A 10,056-nucleotide genomic window follows, 5' to 3' on the forward strand; every position below is an offset into this window, starting at 1 on the left:
GAACTAACTGCAGATTTTCTCAGTATTACCTGAATTCTAGACAAGATACACTATTTAAAATTCATGTGGTTCTTAGATGTACTTATTTCGATTTTTTAAGGATATTTACTATGTTAGGTTGGAGCGAATCTATCTGTTAATTTAAAATTAAACGATACCACTTTAATCTCCTGTAAACCGTGGTGTAGGATTTGTTGGTTTGCACATGAAGGGGAACTTAAATTGCTATTGCACAGAAGCAGTGAATATCCTGGCACTGACCGGTTTAGTGTTGCTATTCCTTTCTGTCTGTGAGCAGCAGTGAGTGTGATGTGAGTCAGTGCGCGGTCCACCCGCACCAAGCTCGCTGCGACCTGAATTTCCTGCACAATGACCAACAGCTCCAAGTAACCAGTGAGACAGCGTCATCCTCAGGAACATGGGCTCAGGTCTCAGGCTCTGGCTCTTCCTCTTAGGTAAGGCTTGCCTTTGGTTCCAGGGAGCAGTCATTGCAGTTAGACTCGGGCTCTGTGGAGTTGATGTTCCCATTTGTTGTCACATTATGTTCCAGGGCCTGTTGTCCCTCTGAAAGTGATTGAGTCTCCTCCAGTTCTCTCCCTCCTGAGAGGGCAGACAGCTCGGATCAACTGCAGCCTGATACCGGGAGAGGAGCGGGCAGAGCTGGTGAGATATTATTGGTGTCGGGCAAGAGACAATCCTGACTTCAGCGGAAACAGATCCTGGAATTTCCTGGAAAACAGCTCCCGTGTGTCAGTGTCAGAGAGTTTCCTCATTATCCGGGAGCTGATGGTAAATGATTCTGACACTTACCGCTGTGTGGTTCTCAGAGAGAGACCTCGGCCCTGGAAATACTTCCAGGGAAATGGAACAACACTGACCATCCAAGGTAATTGTGGAAGATCCGAAATATTCAGCAGGAAGGGCTGCATCTAGAGAGAGAGAGAGAGAGAAACAGGTCATGGCTCAGGTTGGTCAGAACTGGAAGAAGTTGGAGGTTTAATAGTTGAACAGTTTATCAAAGTCGTTTATCTGAGCCGTGCCCAGAGACAGCCTGACCTGCTGAGTGTTCCCAGAATCCGCAATGTTTTGCTGCTGATGCAGTGTCTGGACAGAATAGACAGGGAGAGTCTATCCCCATCTCCCAAACCAAGCGGTACAGAGTTACACTGAATATCCTCAGAAATAGAGGCCACATATGGGCTCGGTTTTACCCGCACTGCCCCGGACTGGGACAGAGACAGATTTCATCATGAATTTCAAAAGAGAATGGGACAACATTCTGAAGAGAAACATTTCTCAGGGTTTCCGAATAAGGACACGATGGGCCAAATGTCAAGGTGAGAGTGGTGCTGGAAAAGCACAGCAAGTCTGGCAGCATCCGAGGAGCAGGAGAATCGACGTTTCGGGCAAAAGCCCTTCACGTCAGGCTCACTGAAGCTCCAGCCTGACCTGATGTGTTTTTCCAGCACCACTCTAATCTTGACTCTGACCTCCAGCATCTGCAGTCCTCACTTTCGCCACGATGGGCCAAATGGCCTGGTTCTGTGCAGTGAGCTTTCTCTGAGAAGATGAAGGGAGAGTGAAATAACTCAATGTGTGAGAGAAGGAAACAGAAACAGTGCTTAGAATCACAGAGATAGAGCCCAGACTGGGATGTTGTGTGGGAGCACAGGGTCTGCCCGGGGTTTACCTTTAATCTCACATTAACCACCCACCAGCAGCACCTGCTTTTCTATCGGATCCTTTTCAACATTTAGCTTGAAGAAAACCGCCCAAAGACAAAGCTCTCTAAACTGAACTCTAACAGCGAAAGATCCGATTTCCAACAAGTCAATTACCAAATAGAACGAACATGATTTTGGGAAAAATGTTTATCATTACCTGGAATATACTGCTCCAAAAAAAAACCACAACCCGAGCACGTGTCGGGACGAAACTGATTGAGGCTCCCGGGCTCTCATTCTAACCCACATTGTTAGGAGGGGTCTGTTCTCCTTGGGTCGGTGATTTGGTAATCGGGGTACAATTTATTAAACCCATTCTGCACTGTCCCATTGAGTATCCAAGTTTCACGCTGTTTTAATCATCCCTCTCCTTGCTACCTGTCGATTTCTATTTGCTACAATGAAGATTGACACAATGTGTGTTGTTTTGATGTGTTTATTTAGCGAAACCTGAAATCTATCTGACTGCGGATCCCCAGAATGAAGGTGTTGGGATTCAGACACTGACTTGTTTGGCTGCGGGATTTTTCCCGAGGGGTCTGACCATTTCCTGGATTGTTGAGGGGGATGTCTCCTATCAGGAGGAGCCGGGCTCGCTGACAGTAAACACGGACAGCAGTTACAACCTGAGCTCCCGGCTGCGGATTGCAAGGCCCCAGCGGGAGCAGGGAGCCACCGTCTCCTGTCACATTCAGCACAGGACCTTCACTGGGTCAGTGAGGACAAGGCTCAGAGACAGTCCAGGTAGGTGCCTCACTAATACTGACCACACCACAGTACTCCCAGTTACAGCCAAGGGACTGGAAAATTAACAATTCCATTATAAAACACGCAGTATTGGAGATGGAATAACGGGAAAGAGTCCTTTATTCGTTTACGGGATGTGGATGTCTGACCATTAATTGCCCATGGCTAATTGTCCATAGGACAGTTAAGAGTCAGCCGCTTTGCTGTAGGTCTGGAGTCACATGTAGGTCAGACCAGGTAAGAATAACACTTTCCCTCCCGAAAGGCCATTACATAGGGATTTCCTACAATCGGTACATGCTCATTAGACTCTTAATTCCAGATTTTGTTTTTCTTGAATTCAAATTCCACCAACTGCCCAGGCAGGATTCGAATCCCGGGTCATTACCTGGCTCTCTCGATTAGCAGCCCTATGCAGTGCAGTATGTTAGCCGTATAGCAAAAAAAGAAGGCACTCTAAATTCCATTAAAATTAACACAACGCTAACGCTGAATTTATTGGTAGTTATCGGAAATAATGATGTGAATGGAAATTGGCAAAAACAGCCCATCGCTGAAAATGTGTTGCTGGAAAAGCGCAGCAGGTCAGGCAGCATCCAGGGAACAGGAGAATCGACGTTTCGGGCATAAGCCCTTCTTCTTTCAGCATCCCTGGATGCTGACTGACCTGCTGCGCTTTTCCAGCAACACATTTTCAGCTCTGATCTCCAGCATCTGCAGACCTCACTTTCTCCTCAAAAACAGCCCATCGGCTGGGGAGCCGGAGTTGGAAATCTCAAACATTGACCTTTCGCGTTGCACATCGTAACCGCCCTAGAATCGATTTGGAGATGCCGGTGTTGGACTGGGGTGTACAAAGTTAAAAATCACACAACACCAGGTCTTTCATCGGACAACCACCTGATGATGGAGCAGCGCTCCGAAAGCTTGGCTTCCAAGTAAACCTGTTGGACTATAACTTGGTGTGGTGATTTTTAACTCTGCTCTCGAATTAACTTCCAACATTTCTTTTTATGGACTTTAATTCAGTCGAACAGGTGGGTTCGCTTCAGTCGCTCTGTTAGAGCACACAATAACCTTGAGAAACATTAAAAACAGAAGGCGATTCCGAGCTAGTTTCAACCCTTTGTTTTCACACCGAGCGGTGTCAGAGCTCCTTTCGAAGCCACATTTCCAGTGCGGAATCGCTCCCTGCTTCCACACCAGGCGGCTCAGTGAAACGTCAAAAATCACACAACACCAGGTTATAGCCAACAGGTTTAATTGGAAGCACTAGCTTTCGGAGTGACTACCACCTGAGAAGGAGCGTCGCTCCGAAAGCTAGTGTGCCAATAGTGTGCTATAACCTGGTGTTGAGTGATTTTTAACTTTGTCCACCCCAGTCCACCACCGGCATCTCCAAATCAGTGAAATGTCAGCATTGACTGAAGAGTAATTCTGGCTTCAGGAATGAAGAGAAAAGGAGCCGCTGGATACAGAACAGGCAGCGTTTATACAGCACAAACCAGAGGGGGAATTACAACTCTGTAACAGATGTCAGCAGTTCCACATTGACCCAGTTCATTCAGCAGGACCGCTGCGATGCTGACAGAGTGACCATGACTTCAGGCCAGACAGGAATACAGAGGAAAGGCGGGAATTACAGGGAAATGGGAGAACGTTCCATCAAACTATCACGGCGACACAAGCAGTGGGCCGAATGGCCTCCTCCTGCGCTCCCATTTATGATTCCCTTCAACAGCCATATGCCATTTAGCCGGTTGGCAGGTTCCCAGAGCGTGTGAATAGAATGAACCTGTTATATTCTCTGGGCGATAGGCTATTGACATCATCCCGCCGCTTCACTCTGTTCTAGGTGTGTACAGGCAGTGATCACAGCTCCTATTACACCACTGTCACTGGACGGGTGGAGATTAGACCATCTATAAATCCCCACTCACATGGGTTTCTTTGGTTCATTACCACAGACCGGTTGGGATTTTAGATGCAGGATCGTAGCCACAAGAAAAGGAAACCCGTTCAGTCCATACCCACAGTGTCGCTCCTATTCCTGCTCATTAAAGCTCAGGCAGTAAGCTTATCACCCGGATTCCCAAACTTCACCTTTTTGAAAAAAGACTGAGAGAAAGAAATATCCCTGGCCATGATCTTGATATTTAAGGGAACGATTGTCAAAGAAACAGCGAGGGGATAGATTGAAAACGTACAAATGGAGCTACGATCCATCAGCACCTTTGAAAACCGCTATGAGCCAAATACTAATGAGGGTCGGCGCATTGGATTTGCATGTCAGGCAGAAGCTTGGAACAGGGAATTCATGACCAATTTAAAACTCTTGGAGAATGAGTGTGCCGGGCCTAGCTATAGACTGGCACTAGTTGGTTGTGGCACAATGTGTTTTTGGTGTACACCAAGGCAACAGTGTCATCCTCGCTCAGCAGACTACAGAATGCACCACTCCAGAACCAAAATGCTGGAAATCTGATATGAATGTAGAAAATGCTGGCAATTTCTGAAGATGAGGTAGCGTCTCTGGAAAGGGATTCCAACATTGCAGGTGGTGATCTTTCATCAGAACACTAATGAGAGCCATCATTCTCTAATGAGAGAGCAGGACTATAGGGCCTTATTTGGGAATAGAAGTTTGGAGAGGAGGAATTATAAAATGCATTAATATGGGCTGTAGTAAATTATTCCCTCTTGGAGGCTGCCTGGATGGTTTCTGTCTCCACAGTATGCAGTTTGAAACCAATCTTGTTAAAAAATTGCTATTTTGTGCTGCCATTAAAATAACTGCCAGATCAAAAAGACTAAAAAAAGCTGATCAACAAAAAAAAAGCAGATATGTTGGTCCTAAATGTATGTCACTTGTCATGAAGTTGCAAGACTGTGTTGGTTAGGGAAGTGGCTTGTCCTAATAATCTGTAGCTCTATCAATCACGTACAAATAAACAGTAACAGGGATGATTTAGAAATTACAGAAGATGGATGTGAAGCCTGAAGGCATGAACTTTATTTTCAACAATATTTACCCAGCGCCTTTATTTCACTAAACTACTTGAAGCACCTCCCAAAAGTATTATCAGTCAAAATGTAACACTGAATCACATCTAAAAAAATCAAATTTAATACATCATACCACCAACCTATTCTCTTTCCAAATCCAGGCAATTCTGTAACGGAAGCAATTAACATTCAGAAATAAAAATTATTGGTATTTCACAGTAAGTAATACCCTTATAATCTCACAGAGGCCACAACTGCTTAGTGAGAGAAGGGGTCTTTGTGTTTTGTGAAGTACCGATCATACATGCTCCAAATACCTTTTCATGAAAATACAAATGTAAACATCAGTATTTTTGCAGCTTATTTGTCATAAGTAACTTTGTTGGGAGGAACCATAAAATAAACACACCTAGAAATGTGACTATCAGAAACTTCAAAAAGCCTTTCTTAGTTGATCACCTCCTGTTTGGATCTCATAAAGAATTAAATAATTAATCTTTTGATCCTAGTTCTGTCTTTTAATTGTATTGGTTTCGACTGTCTCCAATTTCAACTTTCAAATTAAATGATCAATTATATTGGCAATGTCCAATATAAGTCAACTAGTTTTAAGTTTTCTTTTTGAACACAACTGGCCGTTAATAATAGTAACTGTCAGCTTGAAACATTAATAGTTACCATGTCTGTATTGAAAACAAAATATTACAAATCATTTTTAAAAAGGCAGCATTGGTAACAGTACAGCTGTATTTCAACAAGTGTATTAGATGAGTTCTGAAAAAGGGTCACTGGACCCATAATGTTAACTCTGATTCCTCTCCACAAATGCTGCCAGACCTGTTGGGTTTTTCCAGCAATTTCTATTTTTGTTTCTGATTTCCAACATCTGCAGTTCCTTCGTATGCTTTTTAATTGGAGGAGGGATTGGGAAGAAAAGTAATGGAGGCACATCATGAAGTAAGTTTGAAATTGCCAATAATTTAAATAGGGTGCTCAATTTACATGGTCCACTTCCAGCCTGTGTAACTGCAGTGGAAAAAGAGGAATGGGTTCAGTAAAGGTTGCTAAACATCAGTTTTCTGCATGCAAATATACATGGATGATTTGTTTATTTGTATCTCACCTTGGAAAACTTGTTAGTGGTCACGAAGAGTTTAGAGAATGGAAGTTTAGCAGGCTGACAGTTTTAAAAGTTATTTTTACTTAATCTGTATAGCTATTCAGTGAAAATTGAAAATACTGTAAGAATATCTCTTAGGCTGTTGTGCATAACTATTTTCACAATACATTAAAGGGTAACATTTCCCCTTTACCTCAGTGACATGATTCTATATGCTGATACAGTGAGATGTGACTTCCCTTCAGGCAGTGACAAAACCACTCATGAATAGCATGACTGTAATGATAAAGACCCAATGATAGTATGGAGCTTGTCCTTCAATAAATAAATAATTTCTACACTTTTTGAGGAAATTTTAGTAGAAATGGGATAATGCATGTAATATTACTGTTACACAACTGGAACTAATTTTGGCATCATTCCTTCATGGCATTCTATTGGATGAAACCTATTTATCCATTTCACACAGACAAGTCAATTCAAAAACTTCGAAGTTAAAGATCACACAACACCAGGTTATAGTCCAACAGGTTTAATTGGAAGCATTAGCTTTCGGAGTGCCGTTCCTTCATCAGGTGGTTGTGGAGGACACAGTTGTAAGGCACAGAATTTATAGCAAAGAGTTTATATCAAAAAATTCAAGTGACAGATAATAAGTATATTTCTGATTTAACATGTAGGTTAGAGAATATAATTGAACATTTGAATTTCAAAGTATTGCATATTGTGTAGCCATTCTTGATCTTATTTGTAATTAATTATTATTAATGGCTTGAATTGTTTCAATTGTGATTTGAAGGTTTTTCTAAGTATTATTACCTCGGCCTGCTGAGTCTTATCCTTATTGTACCGTTTTGTCTTTGGATCACAAAGAGTCAATGCTATAAACAGAAGAATGGAAAAGGTAATCAAATAAAATGCAGTCTTTTTTTTAATGGCTGAATATATTGCATTGAAAATAGTGCATAAGTATTACATGAAATAATTCTAACAAAAATAACCATTGGAAAAATTTATATTCCACAGGCAATAAGAGCTCAGGATAACAGATAGTTAGCCATCTAGGAGAGCAGGAAAAGACAAAGTGCAGGAGTCATTGGTCCTAATGCCACTCTCAAACTGTTTGTCAGTGTCAAGATTATTTCAAGTGATGAGTTATATAACTAGAGCAGTGGAGCCAAATAGTGGAGATTGGGGAAGATAGATCAAATGATGGGAGATGTGGTAAATTTAAGGAAACTGACAAGGCAATAGCACAAGGTATTAACATGGGTAGTGATAATCAGTGTGGCAAGAAACTTAACATTTAAGATTGCATCATCAAATAAGGCCTGCTTTTGCGTAAAAGGCAGAACTAAAAGCTCTGTATCTGAATGCATTCATAACAAAATGTCATACAGGAAGAAATATGTATGATTTGATAGCAATTACAGAGATACGACCACAGCATGAGCAAGACTAGGACCTATATATTAAAAGCTTCAAGATACTTCAAAAGGACAGGAAGCTCAGAAAAGGTGTTGAGGTAACTGTGTTAATTAAAAACGAATTTAGTACACAGTAAAAAGATAACATTTGCACTAAAGGTGCAGAATCAGCTTTGGTCTAAATAATAGACAGTAAATGTAAGAAGTGCCTTGTGGAAGTATTTTACAGATCATAATAACTGTACTGTAGGATAGAATATACTTGAATATAATGGGGAATTCTGCAAAAGTTATCAGCATAATCAAAGATGATTTAAATCTACACAGAGATTGAATTAATGAAATTGGCAAGGCAGCGTGGAATATCAGTTCATGTAATGGTCTCAGGGCAGTTTCATAGAGCTGCATGTTCTAGAGTCAACCAGAGAGAAAAGTTATTCAAGAACTCATAAGGTGCAATGACAGAAGACTGACTATTGTTCTGATTGTAAACAAGGCTCCAGGAAGCCAAGGTCAAAACATGATAAAATTTTGTTTGCATTTTGAGGATGACCAAAGTGGGTTGAAGACTAATGTTTGAAACTTAAATCAAGGCAATTGCAAAAGTGTGAAAGCGGTACTGGCCAGATTGAATTGAGAGATTACGTTAAAGGATAGGACAACATCGATGCAGTGGTAGACATTTAATACATCTTTCATCATTATCAGCAAAGATACATTTCAGTGAGAAAGCATTTTGGAGAAGAATGAAAAATCTGTGTACCAGTAAGGAAGTTTAAGATAATATTAAATTGAAAGAAAAAGTGCACAATACTACAAAGATTAGTCCTAAGTCAGAGTTATTAACAATATAATTAGTGACATGGTTGTGGAAAGTGAATGCACTAAAGCCAAGTTCGTTGATGACACAAAAATAGGTGGGAAGGCAAATGGTGAGGAAAACACAAAGAGTCTGCAAAGGAATATAGACAGGCTAGGCAAGTGGGTGAGAAGTTGGTTAATGGAATATAATGTGCATAAATGTGAGGTTATCAAATTTTGCAAGAGGAACAGATGAGCTGAATAATATTTAAATGGTTAAGAACTGTAGAAAGTTATGGAACAGAGGGATTTGAGAGTTCTTGTCCATGAATCACAGAAAGCTACCACTCAAGTTGAGCAGGTAACAGGGAAGACAAGTGAAATTTTGGCCTCTAGTTTAAAGGGGATGGAGAATAAATATAGGGAGATTTAGCTAAAATTATGCAAGGCACGAGACAGATCACAGATTGAATGTTGTGAACAGTTTTGGTTCCCTTATCTATGGAAAGATGTACTGGCTTAGGGGGCAGTTCAGGGAAAGTTCACTAGGCTGATATCAAGTATGAAGGGACTATGTTATGTAGTGAAGATGAATAGTTTGTGCCTGTACTCATTGGAATATAGAAGAATGTGAGATAACCTTAATGAAACATATACATTCTTAGGAGACTTGACAGGGTAGATGCAAGAAGAGTGTTTCGCCTTTTGGGAGAGTCTAGAACCAGAGGGTATGATCTCAGGATAACGGATCACACAGATAGATCAGAGATGCGGAGACATTTCTTCTCTCAGTGGGTAATGAGGCTGTAGAATTCTTTGCCACAGTGGAATATCGAGGCTATATATACTCAAGGCTGTGACAGGCAGGCTTTTAATTAATAAAGGAAGTGAGGGAAGTGTGAGGAAAGTAGATTTGAGAGTTATCAGAAAAGTCATGATCTCATTGAATGGCCTGCTTCTGTTCCTATGTCTTATGATTTTATTATCTAAATTGAGACGGAATTCTAAAACAAAGAATGACAAAAAAAAACTGGATGAATTTAGAATATGAGAGAAAGCTAAGTAAAAATATAAAAACAAATCGTAAGACTTTCTACCAGAATTTGAAAAGGGAAAGCGGAAAGTGAGCATGTTCCACTGGCAGGGGGAAGAATGCGGAAAAAATGGGAACTAATGAAATGATTGGAAGGGTGAACCAACATTTTGTGTATGTTTTCAATGGAGAAGGCAC

General features: G+C 41.1%; 1 long non-coding RNA gene and 1 gene segment (V, D, J or C); one reads left to right on the plus strand and one right to left on the minus strand.

Annotated features, from left to right (window-relative positions):
* The window catches only part of LOC122555190, a 181,835-nt gene that overhangs the window by 127,856 nt on the left and 43,923 nt on the right, over positions 1–10,056 (minus strand).
* Positions 192–7,495, plus strand: LOC122555193. The gene is made up of 4 exons (XR_006313205.1): positions 192–455; positions 551–663; positions 2,169–2,468; positions 7,397–7,495. It is a non-coding gene; the product is annotated as an uncharacterized LOC122555193 (long non-coding RNA).

The sequence above is a fragment of the Chiloscyllium plagiosum genome, chromosome 12 (genome assembly GCF_004010195.1).
Source record: "Chiloscyllium plagiosum isolate BGI_BamShark_2017 chromosome 12, ASM401019v2, whole genome shotgun sequence".
Lineage (NCBI taxonomy): Eukaryota > Metazoa > Chordata > Chondrichthyes > Orectolobiformes > Hemiscylliidae > Chiloscyllium > Chiloscyllium plagiosum.